The sequence below is a fragment of the Nicotiana tomentosiformis genome, chromosome 6 (assembly GCF_000390325.3).
Source record: "Nicotiana tomentosiformis chromosome 6, ASM39032v3, whole genome shotgun sequence".
NCBI classification, from domain to species: Eukaryota; Viridiplantae; Streptophyta; class Magnoliopsida; order Solanales; family Solanaceae; genus Nicotiana; species Nicotiana tomentosiformis.
The window spans coordinates 120,291,241-120,311,024 of NC_090817.1; the positions used below are offsets into that span (position 1 = coordinate 120,291,241).

Below are 19,784 nucleotides of genomic sequence, written 5' to 3' on the forward strand. Positions count from 1 at the left end.
ATTTGCGATCAATTTATCACAATTGCGATTACTGGGATTCTGAGAGGAGTTCGCAATTGAGACCTCTTTCTCACAATTGCGACATGTGCAGCTGGGTTAAAGCCGAGTTAAACAGAATTTTTCTCATTCTTTCAAATTTCCAAACCTAGAAACCTTAGAGGCGATTATTTCAAGAGCTCTTCTTCCCCAATTCATTGGTAAGTGATTCTAACCTATTTTCTTTCAATTACCCATTATATTTTTATAAGATTTCAAACCTAAAATCTAGGATTTTCATGGTAGAAATTGGGGATTTGGGTAGAATTAGGTATTTTTGTAAAATTAGAATTTAGACCTAAAATTGAGGCAGTTGTATTTATTTCAGACGTTATTTGTAGAATTTCTAGAAGCTCGTGTACTTGTGACTCCATATCCGGGTTGTTCTAGATATTGGATTATTATGCTATTTCGTACTTCATTTTAGCTTCATTTATGTTTGATTGGTTAAATTGTTTAAAGTATTTAAATGGTAAAAGAATTACTCTAACGTTGGCTTGCCTAGCAAGTGAAATGTTAGGCGTCATCACGGTCCCGAAGGTGGGAATTCCGTGTCGTGATAATATACTAGTTAAATCCGATGAAGTAAAAAAAATTATAGAAAAAATATATAAGGGCGAACTATATATATGTTATGAATACCTCAAAAAAATATTGTTGGGGCAAAATTCGTGGAATAAATTGGAATTCACTTATTAGTTGTTCATGTCCTCTACTAATAAAATTTTAATGATCTAGCCTAACCGTGAAGTGGTCACCGGATAATTTCACGGGTAGTCAAATGAAACATAATTAAATATGAACTAAGCAGAACCTATAGAGAAGCTTAATTTCGTGTATATAGCATGATTAGTGTTGTAAATAGTAAATCATAATTATAGAAAAGCTTAAATTTTGTGTATATGGCATGATAAATGTTGTAAATAGTTAAGACCTACTTTTAGAAATAAAGGAAATTAAACTAAAATTGATTAATAGAACAATAATTCTAACTTGCCTATGGTTAAAACAGGAAAACCTTGCTTTCTGTTTCCACGAAGCTTTTAATTAAAAGGGAATTTTATTCGTTCGCGCAAACAATCAAGGCGAAAGACAGAAATACAGAAAAATAAAATGCTCTCGTTGAGAGGTGGTCTAACCAACTGAGTTACATCTTATTTCAGTTCAAAATAATTGATCTCTTATTTCAATAATGCATGTGGATTTCTATAAAATTCAAATATAACTAGAAATGATAATTTTTTGAAAATATATCTACAAATAATAAATACAGTGTATATAGAATTAGTCATCTCTCCTTATCATTTTAATAGAATTAGTTATATTAGACTTTGTGTTTAAAGGCACCCAGACGTACTATATATATACCCAGCACTTTGCACTTCCCTCTTCACCAATTTCACTCTTCTGCTATATATTTGCGCAAAAGAAGAAGAAAAAAATAATTGTAGCTTGCATTTATTTTCTGGAATAGGTAAATGGAAGGAAAAGGAGCATTGAAAAACAAGCAAGTAGTGTTAAAACAATATGTGAAAGAATTCCCAAAAGAGGCTGATTTTGATGTTAAACATTCGACAATTATCCCATCAATTCCTGATGGAACAAAAGCTGTGTTGCTGAAGAATCTCTAGCTACTTGGGCGTTGATGCTGACTTACGTCGCCGATTCTTATACCCTGTCTGTGATGCCTCACTCTTTCTTTCTCTCTTTGTTGGTGTGGTAAAATAAAGAAGCCGAAGCTCTCCTTTTATAGGAGAAATAACCTACCTCTTCAACCAATCAGAATGAAGGATTGGTTGAAAATTTACAATGCAAATATTTTCTTTCTTCCGCCTAAGAAGTTTGACATTTTCCTTCTGCTGCCTACCTTATTTGACAATAAGAAAGAAAAGATGACTGCCAATCAATTTCTTCCTTAATTTATGAGATGGATCCCACAAATCTCCCCCTCGAGTCCTATTCACCTGAAGGAGGTAACAATGTCTTCTAGTTTGAGTGCATGCCGACAAGTTCTTTGCATAGCTCGAACTTGTATCTTGGTACCACCTTGGTCAATATATCAGAGGGATTTTCACTCGTGTGAATCTTTTTGACCTGTAAAGATTCGTTCTCCACCTACTCATGAATCCAATAATATCTCACATCTATATGCTTTGTTCTTGTATGGTACATGGAGTTCTTGCTCAAGTCTATTGCACTTTGACTGTCATAATAGACGACATACTCCTTTTGATGCAATTCCAGCTCTTGAAGAAACCGCTTGAGCCATACCATCTCCTTGCCAGCTTCTGTAGCGGCAATGTACTCTGCTTCAGTTGTTGAAAGTGTAACATACTTCTGCAATTTATACTGCCATGATATAGATCCCCCTGAAAATGTAAACAAATATCCAGTAGTGGATTTTCTGTTATCAATGTCACCTGCCATATCAGCATCTGTATAGCCGTTCAAGATTGGATGAGATCTTCCAAAGCACAAACAATCTCCCGTGGTACCTCTCAGGTACCTGAGTATCTACTTGACTGCTTCCCAATGTTCCTTTCCAGGATTTTTAAGGAATCTGCTAACAACACCAACTGTATGAGCAATATCAGGTCGGGTGCATACCATTGCGTACATCAAGCTTCCGACTGCTGAAGAATAAGGAACTATAGCCATGTTCCCTTTATCCTCCACACTTGTAGGACACATCTTCTTGCTCAACTTTAGATGACTAGCAAGAGGTGTGCTGACTGGCTTAGCATTCTTCATGTTGAAATATTCCAGTACACGTTCAATGTACTTTTCCTGAGACAGCCACAACTTTATGCTTGTTCTCTCTCGAACTATCTTTATACCTAGAATTTGTTGTGCTTAGCCCAAGTCCTTCATATCAAATGACTTGGATAAATCTCCCTTCAACTTTGCGATCAGCCCCTTATCTTTTCCTACAATCAACATGTCATCCACATACAACAACAATATAATAAAGTTATTTTCAGAAAATCTTTTGAAGTATACACATGGATCAGAATATGTCTTTGTGTAAGTTTGACTTTTCATGAATGAGTCAAACTTCTTGTACCACTGCCTTGGTGCCTGCTTCAACCCATAAAGACTCTTATTCAGTTTGCACACTATGTGTTTCCTTTCAGCTACTTCAAATCCTTCTGGCTACTCCATATAGATCTCATCTTCCAAATCTCCATGAAGAAATACAGTTTTCACATCCAACTGCTCCACTTCAAGATCTAGGCTAGCTGCTAAGCTCAAGATTGTTCGAATAGAAGTTATTTTGACAATAGGTGAGAAAATTTCGTCAAAATCAATACCTTTCTTCTGCTAGAAGCCTTTTACTACCAATCGAGCTTTGTATCTTACTAGCTTGCCATTTCCACCTTTCTTGAGTTTAAAGACCCACTTACATTTGAGTGGTCTTTTACCCTTTGGAAGTTCAACCAGCTTGTACGTGCCATTTTTCTGCAAAGATTCCATCTCCTCTTGCATGGCTTTCATCCACTGGTTCTTTTGTGGATGGGACATCACCTCCTTAAGACTTTCTGGCTCCCCCTCATCACTGATGAGGACATACTCTGTGGAAGGGTACCTGCTTGAATCTACCCCTGGCCTTTCTGATCTCCTCAGAGGTTGAGGTTATTCTTCTCCCTGAGTGGGGTGATCCACTTGCTCGACATCATCATCAAGTTGCTCCCCCTGCTCAATAACCTCACCAGGTTGCTCCCCTTGCTCAGCAATCTCGTCGGTCGTACTCTGTGCACTTGTGGGATTGTTAGAAGTAGAAGGAATAGTAACAAGGTTAGGAATAATACCATTCTTGGCCTTCTCTGACATATCATTAGTAGTTCCAAGTTCACTTTCTCGGAAGACTACATCTCTGCTTCTGATAACCTTCTTCTTTATGGGATCCCACAATCTGTATCCCAATTCTTCATCTCCATATCCGATGAATATGCAAGGAACATATTTATCATCCAGCTTTGTTCTCTGCTCCTTTGGTACATGTGCAAAAGTTTTACAACCGAACACCTTCAGATGCGAGTAGGACACCTCCTTGTTGGTCCAAACTCTCTCTGGGATGTCAAACGCCAAAGGAACTGATGGACTCCTATTGATAAGGTAACAGGCTGTCTGAACTGCTTCACACCAGAATGACTTAGCTAGTTTAGCCATTCTGAGCATGCTTCTCACCTTCTCCACAATGGTGCGGTTCATCCTTTCGGCTACGCCATTGTGTTGTGGGGTTCCAAAAAATATCTTTTCATGTCTGATCCCATGGTTCGAACAGTAATCTTCAAATTCCCTTGATGTGTACTCACCTCCATTGTCACTTCGGAGACGCTTTAGCTTTTGGCCTGTCTCTCTTTCCACCATAGCATGAAAATTCTGGAAATATAAACCCATAATTTTCGTGAAGCATCATCAATAAAAGTAATAAAATATTTGTTACCACTCATCGATTCAATTTCTATTGGACCATAAATATCAGAATATACCAAATCAAGTATATTCAATTTTCTTTCAGACGATGTCTGAAATGAGACTCTATGCTGCTTACTAAATAAACAGTAGTCATAGGGTTTTACCGTTGTACCTTTGGCATAATAAATGAGTGATTTTTTGGCAAGAATCTGCAATCCCTTCTCGCTCATATGACCCATTCTTTTGTGCTACAAATCTGCAGAAATCTCATATTGTGCCGCATTCAATTCACCTTGGCATATTTTTGCATTTGTCCTGTACAACGTGCCATGAGAAACTCCCTTTGCAATCACCAATGATCCCTTGGTGAGTTTCCACTTTTAATTTGTAAAATAGTTCTCGTATCTATCTCGGTCTAAAGCAATTCCCGAGATCAAGTTCATCCGCAAATCAGGTACATATCACACGTCCTTCAGAACAAATGTGCATCCGATATTTGTCTTGATACAAATGTCACCAATCCTCGCAATATTTGAGTAACTTGTATTACCCATTCTCACAGGGCCGAAATCACCTACTACATATCTGCAAAAAAGATCTCTTACCAATGTGGCATGGTAAGATACTGCTGTATCAACCACCCATTCCGACTTTGGACCTGATAAGTGCATGCATTCCTCTTCTTCGTTTATACAGAGGACAACATTATCATTGTTTTGCACCATGTCGGCTGTGTTGTCGTCATTTTTCTGGCCACTAGTTTCACCTTTGCCCTTCCTTGGATTTGGAAAATCTCTTTTGAAGTGACCTAGTTAATCACAATTGTAGCAATTTCTAGCTCTTGATTTGGATAGGTTCTTAGACTTCCCACGAGCTTCGGATCTACCATAGTTGCTCGAACTCCTTTGATAACTCTTGCCTCTACCTTCTGTGATGAGAGCATGTCCTTGATTTTCAGGCTTCTTTCTCATCTTCTCATTGAGTAGAAGAGCCGGTGTGACATCTTTCAACTCAATGGTAGTGTTACCGTGCAGGATAGTTGTTGCCAGATTATCGTACGAAGATGGCAACGAGTTCAATAGCAAGATGGCTTTATCTTCTTCCTCGATTTTTACTCCGAGATTGGCGAGCTGTGTGATTAGTCCGTTAAATATATTTAAATGTGACAAAAAATTCGTACCTTCACCCATGTGTAAGGCGTATAGTTGCTTCTTCAGGTACAATTTATTTGTTAGCGTTTTGGACATGTATATGCTTTCCAACCTTGTCCAAATGCCACATGCGGTGTCTTCATCAATGATGTTATTTACCACATCATCTGATAAGTGCAACATGATTACACTAGCAACCCTTTCATCTAAGTCAGGCCCAATCCTCAGCTTTCATGGTATTAGGCATTTTGGCCTCAACATCTAGTACATTGTGTAATCCTTGTTGGATGAGTAGATCTCTCATCCTTTTTTGCCATGTTGAAAAACCGTTATCTCCGTTAAATTTTGCTACCTCGTACTTTACTCCGGACATTTTTATTTTTCACCGAGTATAGTACTACTGACAGTGAATAGTATTTCTATGAACGAGCAGAACCTGGGCTCTGATACCAGTTGTTGGGAATAAACCCTCCCACAGAAATAATATGCACGGTAATAAAAGCGGAATAATAACGTAGCACCGAGATACGATAATTAACAAGAATAAAAAGATGACAACGACACCAAGATTTTTACGTGGAAAACCCTTTTGAATAAGGAAAAAATCCACGGCCCCAAGTCGAGCAACTGATATCACTATGGCAAGGAATTTTATACTTTGTAGGTCCGAGTAAAATACTCTAAAGACCACTACAACACTCAACAGAAATAACTCTCTTTTGATATTCCCACCTCACTACCATATCGCTCACTCTCTATTTTTCTTACAGACTATTTTCTTATATCCTGTCTGTGATGTCTCACTCTTTCTTTCTCTCTTTGTTGGTGTGGTGAAATGAAGAAGCCGAAGCTCTCCTTTTATAGGAGAAATAGCCTACCTCTTCAACCAATCAAAACGAAGGATTGATTGAAAATTTGCAATGCAAAATTTTTCTTTCTTCCGCCTAAGAAGTTTGACATTTTCTTTCTGCTGCCTACCTTATTTGACATTAAGAAAGAAAAGAATCAATTTTTTCCTTAATTATGGGATGGACCCTTAATATTATAACATGAATGAATTAATTAATTGTTTATTTACTTGACTTTGCAGGTTCGTTTATTAAAGAATGAATTTGGATTTGATGATGCTTTCAACTACAAAAAAGAAACGGATATAAGTGCAGCTTTAACAAGGTTAGTATGAGAAATTAACCCCCGACTCCTTTTTTTTTATATATATATAATTTTCTGTTGTATCTGATCACATTAATTAATTAATTAATTAATTTCAGGCATTGTCCAAATGGCATTGACTTATATTTTGACAATGTGGGAGGCCCCTCTATTGCACATGAATGCTAATAGTAAGATCGTTGCTTCTGGAATGATATCTCAGTATAATCTTGAAAAACCAGATGGTATTCACAACTTATTTCAGCTCATCACCAAACGGATTACAATGGAAGGGTTTCATATTGTTAAGGATCATTTGAACCATTACGATGGATTTGTCGACAAGGTTGCAGCAATGCTAGAATGTGAAAATATATACTATAAGGAAGATCAAACTGATGGATTGGAAAATGCAGCTGCTGCTTTAATTGGAATATTTCATGGAGAAAATGTTGGCAAGGGAGTCATCGTTGTCGCAGAGGACTAGACATGCATTTCAAAGAACGAAGACGACGATCATTTGATGTTATTGCAATTGCATGCTTCCCATAATATTTGTATCTTTTGCTTGTTTTTTCACTGGCAACAACTCGTTCTGAAAAGGCTGAGTTTTGTTATCAGTTTGAATAAAATCCACTTGGTTCGGGTGGATTCGCTATATTGTGTTTTCATTGTTCTGCTTTTTAAATATTATTCCCTCTTGAACTAATAATAAAACTTTCTTGAGTTTTTCCTTACTTTCTTTTTTCTTTTTTCTTCTCCTTATTTTGCTTATAACTGACCGCAACTAGCTGGTTCAAAAGTAAGACTATTATTGTTCTTGTTGCTTAATTTTCATTTCATCATTTTCTCTTCAGGTATCATAGGTCAATGCTACATATATTAAAACGAAATTGTAATTTCACTAATGAGTTTAACAGTTTTAAATCAAACGGGTTATGCTTCCTCTAACTGAGAAGAAATTGAAGTAGCTATGTTGGACTTTATCTGTTCATTACACTCTCTGTGATGCACATATCTTTTTTGGATATACCCTTTCCAATTTCAGCTGGTTTACATCGATTAATCTTACCTTGTAAAAAAAAAAATACAAAAAAAAAAAAACAGATAAATACATGATTCTGTTAATATTGGTACTGGTAACTGAATTAGATGTCATAGTATGATTTAGGTTGTGTTAGTTTTTGGGATTACAATATGACATCCAATCATCAGTATGACTTACTATCTTTACTATTTTTGATGATATGTAATTACTGCATTAACAGTACTTCTGATATGTAATTACTGTATTGACTATTGACTGTTACTGCTTGTTTAATGTTAGTGAAGTTACTGCTCAGTTATTTACTGTTAGTGGTCTGACTGCCTAGTTTTTTCTGCATTAGAGTCATTATTCTGTTCTAAAGTTGTTCTATATTCAGAACTTCATATTCTGTAATTACTGCATCATAGAATGAATTTACTGCATTAGAGTGGATGCCCAGATTTTTACTGTTAGTGAACTGCCCAATTTTTTTACTGCATTAGGGTCATTATTCTGTTCTAAAGTTGTTCTATATTCAGAACTTCATGTTCTCTAATTACTGTATCATAGAATGAATTTACTGCATTAGAGTGGATGCCCAGATTTTTACTGTTAGTGAACTGCCCAGTTTTTTATTGTATTAGAACCATAATTGCCCAGTTTTTTCTGTTAAATCCACATTATTCTGTTAAACTGGGCATTAACATGCCATATGAAGAACTATAATTAGTGATTACAGCCAAGCTGACCAACACAATAAATTCGAAAATGAAAGGTATTACAACCAAGATGTCCATATTTGTGCCATATTCTGTTAAAATCGACATTAACATGCCATATAAGGTATTACAACCAAGCTGACCAACACAAAATATTCATGAAAATCTGGATTTTACAACAATTAACTTCATCAAAACCCTACTGCACTACACAAAATGCAAGATTCATTTCATCAACAATGCCACAACAAATCCGACTAACAGTGCAAATGCAACCATAATGAACATCTTCATCTGCATCACTTTCACTTCCATCTCCCTTGCTTTATTCACTTCAACATCATTTATATCCTCCAAAACATCAACTTTTTCCATCAATTTGTCCTTTCAAGCTTGCACGCATCCAACAACATATTCAGCGTCCTGATTTTGATATTGGCAGCATCTAATTTAGATTTGAAATTATTGATTACTATCAACGCTTTGTCCGGGAGGGCTTCGTCTTGCCATTCCCAATATCCACATGACTCATTCTTACAAATACAATCAATAATTATGTTAAAGAGCAGAAAATATTAAACTTTAAATGTATCGACGAGTAATGAATCACAAGCAAAATTCAAACTTACTTCAGGTTTAGCACACTTGTAGAATCTCCTTCCGGGGTTGTTTGTAGTCGTCGAAGTGAAGTCGTTCGCAATCTCCCCACAATAGCACCTCCTTCTCGATGTAACACTAGAACTAGACATTGAACCAAGATTATCAGATAAACGAAGAAGAACAAAGAAATAGAATGAGAAGTTATAGCATTTCAGTTGTGGAAGAGAGGGAGGGACAAAGAGCTTTTATTGCTGGAACCAAAAATGAGTGAACAAATTAGGGTTCACACATTAATAAGGGTGAAGGTTCTAGTATTTTAGGGTCGTGTAATGGGTTTGGGTCGGATCTATATTAAAACTAACCGGATGAGTTTGGTGTTGCAACGTGACCCATTTGTTAAAATAAGGGTATTTGTGTTTAATAGTAAAACGACAAGGGCTCTAATGTTCTAATAGTATAGAGGGCTTATTTAAACTATTGATGATACTAGAGGAGATCCTTTTTCGTTTATTAAATTAACTAAAGAAAGGTGTATATGCTATATTTCTCAAAAGTAGGGGGTTCACCACTTTATTAGTTCTAATAAAGTACTAAAGAACAGAATAACTCATCCTATTTTTGAAAATGTTAACCAAAAAAAGCAAAAACAAAGGTGGCCAAGAAGTCAATGTTTTATTGACATATCCAGAGGGCTAGACAATATATATCACCAATGGTTTACTGATCTAAGATATCGACAATAGACGCAGAAAAAATGATCTATTAGAACTCATAGTTAAAGTGGAGAGCATTATGATTCTAAAATAAATATTGATAAAATATATCTCTAAAACAAAGTAGAGAATAAGTCTTATGAGTCACGTCGGGCAAATCTTGTCTTGTTTATTTAAAGCACAACAAATGTCAAAATTCCGCGCAACTATTCCAAGATTTCCTTCAATTATCATATTCAACTATATCCTTCAACTTGTCATGTTGTTGTTCATTTTCTGATTCTAAAGTTACAATTAGCTTAAGCTCATCATATATATAAATGCACTTTCACACTCACTTTTCCAATACATAGGCACAAAAGTCATCTCTTTCTTCCATTGTTAGTAGAAGAAGAATAGATATGGAAGCCATGGTTCCGTACCTATATTAGCTCTACTTTTCCTTCCTCTATCTCTCTCTTTCATCTTCTTCCTCCGCAAACGCGATTCGAATAGCAAGAAACTTCCAAACATCAAAGTTAGAATGGAAAAATACTCAACTAAAGTGTTCCAAACATCAAATATCTTAAAATTTCCAAGAATCCCGGCCTGGATAGCACAAACGCGTAACGAAAATATAGAATACTAAATAGTGAGGAAGGTCAGAAAGCATTGCTAAGAGCTGTTTTTATAGTGCTTTTTATATACAGTAGCAGAACCATATGCTAGCATAATGGGACACTGGGCAAAGAGTGTCCTGTCAATGCGGATTGCTTTAACCATATAACGAGATCAAAGATCCATTAACCCACAGATGTGGAAATTCAACACCCCACACGCCCAGACCGACAACTGAAGCGTGAATAATATAGGATAGGAGACCCAACATCTGATACCATAATAAAGAAAATAAACTTTGAGTCTAACTCCACCTTAAAATCTAGCGCATAAAAAAGTTAAAGAAAAACTTAGAAGGGAAAAAACCCAAGAAAAGGAAAGAAGACAGTACTAAGCTTGGTAGGTTTCCCATTGGAGCGGAAGTAAAATGGATAAATACAATTTAAAAGGGGAAAGAAATAGCGATCAACACTGACCATTTACTTGAAAAACCGACATTGAGGTCATTAGTGCTCTCCCCTAGGTGGTGTCAATATAATGTCCAGAGTTTCAAATCTGGATATGATCTGTATTTGATGTGCATTATGTTTAATGGAGTAGCGAAACACTGTGATAGGAGGCTAAGTTTTAAGTAAAAATTAGACTTATTATTACAACTACGTCCCAATTACTTCGACGAACTGTTATACTCTTGAATTAGGTAGTGATAATTAAAATTCTTCTCAAACTTGAATCTATAATAGGTGAAATCAGAGGTGTCAATTTGAGCACAACCCATTTGATCCCCAACCCTCGGGCCCATCATTGACCCGTCTATTTGTTGAATTCAGCCCATATAAAGTTGGGCTGATTTTTAGTCTAAATTGATCCATAAGTAATAGCACCGGCTAGTCAGTTTTCGGACCGGTAAATTAAAAAATAACCAGTATTTATAAAGTCATTAAAAAAAGCCACTGTTTTGCTGAATTTCGGAATGCTTATGGAGCTCTTACGTATAAACTTTCATCATATTTTGTTGGAACTCCAGCACACGGAAAGTTCCAGCATAATATGCGAGATTATGGAGCTCCTGTACATAACCTTCCAGCATATTATGATAGAACTTCAGCACATTATAAAATTACAGCATATTATGTTGGGAGCTCATATGTAAAAAATTCGAATTCCAGTATATTATGCTTGAATATTTCCGGATTTTTAAGAGTGTTTTTGTTCATATTTTATCTTTACATGAAAAGTGGCTAAATTTTAATTACTTTTAAAAATGTGGCTATTTTTCAATTATCAATTGTAAATCTGGCTATTTTTGAATTTCACTAAAATATTCTTATAATAATTCTTTGTTTGTTTGATATGTTATATATGACCATAATAAAAGAAAAAAAAAGTCTTATTTGATAATTAAACAATTCATAAGAAAATAACATATATTAATTAAAGAGTTGGCGGGTTGAGTTATGACCCAAATTTTAGCCCATCTTGACTCAGCCATCTCAACCCAAGTAATTTTTGGGTAGGTCATTAGGTGACCCGCCCAATGACTTACCCATTTATTAACTCATCCCATTTTAAACCGCCCAAAATCACCTCAACGCGCGTATTTGACACCACCAGATGAAATCTTCATAGGACTGTTATACATTTGAGATGAAAAATATTGTAAATTTTGGTAGCCTCATCGTAGGCTTAGATTTATGTCATTCTTATTAATATAGTTTCATCTCTTCTGCAATGGGCATGATTTTGTTTTCTTCAATGGGCATAGATTAGCAATAACATAAAAAATAGTTTAGGATTGTTCACGTTAAGTAGTTATGTTTTAAGAAGTCGCCAGTGGGCAGTGGGTACTTGAATGTGTGTTTAGTATTTGCTTTGCGGAAGATTTTATCTCATGAGCACAATCAATAACAAATAAAAACATTTTGGCGGATTATTGGGAAGGAATATTTCATTAAAGTAAATAAAGAACATTAAAAGAGGAGGCTAACGTAGATTACATATGCTATGAATTTGTAAATTAAATAAATCTTAGCAAATGATGATTGATGAATCATATAAGTATTAAAAAGCTACTCAGCCAGCCTTAGTGTTAAATTATCCTTAGTGGAAAGCCATCCACATGACTTTCTTCATTATTCGTATAAATTACTTTAGAAAAGAAAGTAAAAACACGAAAGAGAATATTGAAATTACATGGGAATATAAATGCATATTAGAAATATGTAGCGGAGTTCAATGCACACATACATAACTACCAACTTCTAATACCAAGCCGCAGTCACAACACACAATCACTGCAATCACTCTTCGTATTACAACCTTTTCCGCAAGTTAGAAGGTCATTAACTTGTGGGAGTAGTCTTCTTTAATTTGGAATTCTAAAGGATCGTGATTAATATCCCGTGTTGACATAGCTTGCGTTTTTTAAAACCACGACGAGTTAACTGAAATATTTCAAAATCATAATTTTGGAAATCAAATTATAACATTGTAACGACCCAAAAATCCTAACTTGTCGTGATGACGCCTATCTCAGTACTAGGCAAGCCGACAACATCAATAACCCACGATTTCTTTTAAATTTAAAAACGTAACGTTTAATACAATACCAAAAATCAAGCAATTTCCGATACAACACTCCCAAAACCTGATGTCACTGAGTACATGAGCATCTAATAAGAGTACACGACTGGAAAATATGGTCTATAATAGTCTGAGACCAAACACGATAAACAAGGAGATAGAGAAGGAGCGACAAGGTCTGCGGAACATGACAACTACCTCAAAATCTCTTGAAAATTAATTGCGCGAAATGATCAGCACCCGCTATGTTCAGGAACACCTGGATCTGCACACGAAGTGCATGGTGTAGTATGAGTACAACCAACTCAGCAAGTAACAATAATAACTAAGGAACTGAAGATAATGACGAGCTACATAATCATAGTTCACTTTCAGTAGTTCCAGCAAAGAATAGACATGCTTTCAAATCCGACAGTTTAAGTCAAATTAATTTATACAGTTTAATTTCAAGTAATTCGGATATAAATTCTTTCAGAGATTTCACAACAATGACAGATAGCAACCAAGTGCAATAACAAATGCAAAGCAAGTACAGCCTCTCAGGCAACAATCACTCAGCTCGTCACAACAGCTCAACCACTCGGCTCTCAGCCCTCAGCATTCACACTCAATGGGTACCCGCGCTCACTGGGGGTGTGTACAGATTCCGGAGGGGCTCCTACAGCCCAAGCGCCATAATCTGCACAGACAACCCACGTGTTGCACGGACAACTCACGTGTTATAATATCCTGCACGGACAACTCACATGCCATAATATCCTTACCTCACCGACAGGCCCTCGGCCTTACTCAGTCCTCAACCTCTCAAGTCTTTCGGGCTCTCAGAAATCATAAAGGTCAGCCCAAACACAGATAATATAGTATATCAATAAATATCGAGAAAGACTAAGGTATAATATGCAAGAAAAATCATAACTGAGTACAAGACAATAATTAGCAAATAATTCAACAAGTACGCGACCTCTACGGGTCTCAACGGTACTATAACATAGCCTAAGCATGATTTCTAACATGATTTATAGTCAAATTTCTTCAACACATAGAGATCATATAGCTAACAATAAATTATTTAACTTTACAGTTTTTCGGAACGGACCAAGTCACAATTCCCTCGGTGCACGCCCACACGCCCGTCACCTAACATGTGCACCACCTCCAAAATAATCACATGATACCAAAATCCAGGGTTTCATATCCTCAGGACCATATTTATAATTGTTACTTACTTCAACCCGTGTAATTATTTATTCCGCTATGCCCTTGCCATGAGAATTGGTCTCCGAAAGCCTCGTATATCTAGCCACAATTAATTCGAATCAGTCAATACAAATTATTGTAATTAATTCCATAAGGAAATACTAATTTTTCCAATAAAATGCGAAATTAACTCAAAAATCACCCGTAGGGCCCGCGTCTCAGAACCCGACAAAAATTACAGAATATGAACGCCCATCCAACCACGAGTCCAACCATATAAATTTTACCAAAATCTGACATAAACTCGGCCCTCGAATCTTCAATTAAAGTCTATGAAGATTTCTACCATTTTCAACCCAATCCTTACCCATTTGAACTTAACAATCCTTCCACAACCTTATTGGTATGTATACATAATACTCTTACACCCAAGAATCATACTATAAATCAACCATTTTTATTCCAAACCCTAAATTGAAGAATTGAGGAAAGAAATTTTTACCTCTTTGAAGCCCTAGCAAGATCCTTGTGAAATTTTCAAACCTTGAATAAGAATTGATGGATAAATGACTAAGTCTTCACTTTCTCTCTCTAAAATGCTCTCACCTCTCTCTAAAATATCTTATTTTGGCTCAAAAATGAGCTTCAAGGGCTATAAATCGAAGTTGGGTCGGGTAAAAAATTAGAAAGAATAGAAACTCCGATACAGTTATGCGGTCGCATATGTGATCGCATAACAGGTGTGTGGTCCGCATACCGGCTGCATAATTTGGCCTCCAAAGCTGGGCGTTACTGACCCGGTCTGAGGTCATTATGTGGCCCGCATACTTATTATGCGGTCGCATAATGCACCGCAAAATAGGTCTGCGGTCACATAGTGCACCGCAGATTTTTCTCAAATCTTGCCCCTCTCCTGATCCACTTTGCGACCATTTTGCGGTCCGTAGAGTGATTCTGCGACCGCATAGTGGTCGCAGAAATGACCATTTTTCGACAAAATTTCCTTTACACATCGGTGCATTGTTCAACCCGAAAAGTCCGAGCCGAGAAATTTCTATAATCTTTGTACTAATTGATCTACCTCGGCACCACCAAACCTTAATTTCCTTTGCAAAATTTTTCCGGGGTCGTTACACATTAGTTAATATCTGGTCAACCTTTTTAACTTAAATTCTAAACCTTGGAACTAAGCACTCTAAATTATTTCAAAACCTCACCGAATATAAACCAATTACCCCGGCAAGCCAAATAACAACTGTAATTTACAATTTGAGCAGAAAATGGGGGAACGAGATTGCAATAGTCAAAACGACCGGTCGGGTCGTTACAATCTCCCCCACTTAAACAAACGTTCCTCCTCGAACGAGCTTAGAATCATACCTGGAGTCTCAAATAGATGTGGATATTTGCTCCGCATCTCCTGCTCAATCTCCCAAGTAGCTTCTCCGACTGGCTGGCCTCTCCACTGCACCTTCACCGAAGCTATGTTCTTTGATCTCAACTTTCGAACCTTCCGATCTAAAATAGTTACCGGCTCCACATCATAAGTCAAATTACCGTTCAACTACACTGTACTGAAATCCAGAATATGAGACGGATCCCCGACATACTTTCGGAGCATGGATACATGGAACACTGGATGAACACCTGATATACTAGGTGGCAAGGCAAGTTCATAAGCCAATTCTCCAATTTTCTTAAGTATCTCAAAAGGCCCAATATACCGAGGGCTCAACTTGTCCTTCTTCCCAAACTTCAACACACCCTTCATGGGTGAAATCTTAAGCAGAACTTCTCCCCAACCATGTGAACAACATCACGAACCTTCCTGTCAGCATAACTCTTCTGTCTAGACTGTGCCGTGCGAAGTCGTTCCTGAATTACTTTAACCTTCTCTAAAGCATCCTGAACCAAGTCAGTACCCAATAGTCTAACCTCACCCGGCTCAAACCAACCCACCAGAGACCGACATCGTCTCCCATATAAAGCTTCATACGGAGCCATCTGAATGCTTGACTGGTAGCTATTATTGTAAGCAAATTCTGCGAGTGGCAGAAATTGATCCCAAGAACCCCCAAAATCAATGACACAAGTGCGTAGCATATCCTCCAATATCTGAATAGTGCGCTCGGACTGTCCGTCCGTCTGAGGGTAAAATGTTGTACTTAACTGAACCTGTGTGCCCAATTCTTGTTGCACTTCCCTCCAAAACTGTGAGGTAAACTGCGTACACAGATCTGAAATAATGGACACCGGCACGCCGTGTAGGCGAACAATCTCGCGAATATAAATCCCAGCCAACCGCTCCGAAGAATAATTAGTACCAACTGGAATAAAATGCGCAGATTTGGTTAGCCGATCTACAATCACCCAAACAACATCAAACCTTCTCAAGGTCCGTGGGAGCCCAACTACGAAGTCCATGGTAATACGCTCCCATTTCCACTCCGAAATTTCAAGTCTCTGAAGTAATCCTCCCGGTCTCTGATACATTCGCCGAGCTACAAACCCAACTATATCTTTCTTCATTCGCCTCCACCAATAGTGCTGCCTCAAATCCTGATACATTTTCGCGGCGCCTGGATGAATAGAGTACCGCGAACTGTGAGCTTCATGGAGAATCAACTCGGGCAAACCATCTACATTAGGCACACATAGCCTACCCTGCAACTGTAATACACCGTCATCTGCAATAGTGACTTCCTTGGCATCGCCGTGCTGAACCGTGTCCTTAAGGACAAGCAAATGGGGATCACCATACTGGCGCTCTCTGATGCGATCATATAAAGAAGACCGAGAAACCATACAAGCCAAAACTCGATTCGGCTTGGAAACATCCAATCTAACAAACTGGGTGGCCAAAGCCTGAACATCCAATGCTAAAGGCCTCTCTGCTACCGGTAAGTATGCTAAGCTGCCCAAACTCTCCGCCTTACGACTTAAGGCATCTGCCACCACATTGGCCTTTCTGGGGTGATAGAGAATTGTGATATCATAATCCTTAAGCAACTCCAACCACCTTCGCTGTCGCAAATTAAGATCCTTCTGTTTAAACAAATTTTGTAGACTCCGATGATCGGTATACACCTCGCACTCGACACCGTACAAGTAATGCCGCCAAATTTTCAAGGCATGAACAATAGTTGCTAACTCCAGATCGTGGACTGGATAATTCTTCTCATGTACCTTTAACTATCTGGATGCATAGGAAATCACCCTACCTTCTTGCATAAGTACTGCCCCGAGACCAATACGCTATGCATCAAAATATGCAGTATATGACCCTGAACCTATAGGCAACACCAATACTGGAGCTGTAGTCAAAGCTGTCTTGAGCTTCTGAAAGCTCTCTTCACATTCATCCGACCACCTGAACGGAGCGCCTTTCTGGGTTAATTTAGTCATAGGAGATGCAATAGACGAGAAACCCTCCACGAAATGACGATAATAACCGGCCAAGCCGAGAAAACTTCGAATCTCAGTAACTGAAGATGGTCTGGGCCAATTCTGAACTGCCTCTATTTTCTTCAGACCCACCTTAATTCTTTCACTGGACACTATATGTCCTAAGAATGCCACCGAACTAAGCCAGAACTCACACTTAGAGAATTTGGCATAAAGCTTCTCCTCTCTCAACCTCTGCAATACAATACCCAAGTGTTGTGCATGCTCCTCATGGCTATGTGAGTATACCAGGATATCATCAATAAATACCACGACAAATGAGTCAAGATACGGCTGGAATACACTATTCATCAAATGCATAAATGCTGCTGGGGCATTGGTTAGCCCAAAAGACATCACAAGAAATTCATAGTGGCCATAACGAGTTCTGAATGTCATCTTCAGAATATCCGAATTCCGAATCTTCAACTAGTGATACCCAGACCTCAAATCAATTATGGAGAACACCCTCGCTCCCTGAAGCTGGTCAAATAAATCATCAATACGTGGCAAGGGATATTTATTTTTGATTGTAACTTTGTTCAACTGCCCATAATCGATGCACATCCGCATAGTACCATATTTCTTTTTCACAAACAGAACCGGTGCACCCCAAGGTGACACACTAGGCCTAATAAACCCCTTTTCAAGGAGTTCCTGAAGTTGCTCTTTCAATTCTTTTAACTCAGCTGGTGCCATACGATACAGAGGAATAGAAATGGGTTGAGTGCCCTGCACCAAGTCAATACCGAAATTAATATCCCTGTCGGGCGGCATACCCGGCAGGTCCGTAGGAAATACATCAGGAAAGTCTCTCACTACCGGTACAGAATCAATAGTAGGAGTATCTGCATCAACATCTCTCACAAAATCCAAGTATGACAAACACTCCTTCCCAACCATACGTTGGGCTTTTAAATAAGAAATTACCTTGTTAGGAACAAAATCTAGAGAACCTCTCCACTCAACCTTTGGCAACCCCGGCATGGTCAACGTCACGGTTTTTGCGTGATAGTCTAGAATAGCATGACATGGAGACAACCAATCCATACCCAGGATTACATCGAAATCAACCATACCGAGTAATAAAAGATCAACTCTAGTCTCCAATTCCCCAATAGTTACCACACATGACCGATACACACGGTCCACAGTAATAATATCACCCACCGGTGTAGATACACTAACATGTGAAACGAAGGACTCACAGGGCATATCCAGATAATGAGCAAAATACGATGATGCATATGAATAAGTAGAACCAAGGTCAAATAATGTAGAAGCCTCCCTGTGGCACACTGAAACAATACTTGTGATAATTGCATCTGAAGCAACATCATCTGGCATGGCAGGAAAAGCATAGAATCGGGCCTGACCGCCACCTGATCGGCCTCCCCCTCTTAGGCGACCCCTAGCTTCCTGACCCCCACCCCGAGCTGGTTGGGCGGGTGGTGTAACTGTTGGTGCCGTTGGTAGAGAACTCTGCTGTGGAGCCCCACTCAACAGCCTAGGACAATCTCTCTTGAAATGACCCAATTCTCTGCACTCGAAACAACCCCTCCACTGACGAATATGCTGCTCTTGATAACCCGAAGAATTACCTGTAGAAGCCTGAGCAAACGAGGCATGATGAGAACTCTGCGCTGGTAGTGCACTGAATGAATACTGGCCTGAGTGAGCACTGTAAGAACCTTGGCTAGCTGATGCACTACGATGAACTGGACGACCCGCCTGAGCGTGTCTATAAGAACGGCCCCTACCACGGTAAAACTCACCCCCTAAAGGAACATCGCAGAAATCACTGGAACCACGAGTCCTCTTAGCCTCCCTTTCAACCCGCTCCTGGCTACGAAGCATCTCAATCTGAGGAGCAATGCCAACAACCTCGTCTAAAGTAGCACCAGACACTCTCTCTCTAGTCATGAGTAATCGCAGCTGAAAAGTGAGGCCACCTATGAACCTCCTGATCCTTTCCTTGTCTGTAGGAATCAACCAGATAACATGACGGGCAAATTCTGAAAATCTCATCTCATACTGCGTCACAGACATATCACCCTGACGAAGCTGCTCAAACTGCTTGTGCAGCTCCTCTCTGCGGGACTGAGGTACGAACTTCTCCAGGAATAGACCGGAGAACTGCTTCCAG

The 19,784-nt window shown here is 38.3% G+C and overlaps 1 pseudogene; it reads left to right on the forward strand.

The window, feature by feature from the left end:
* The first annotated feature begins 5,518 nt into the window (after nt 1-5,518).
* LOC104115178 (NADP-dependent alkenal double bond reductase P2-like) lies at nt 5,519-7,321 on the forward strand (annotated as a pseudogene).
* Nucleotides 7,322-19,784: the final 12,463 nt, after the last annotated feature.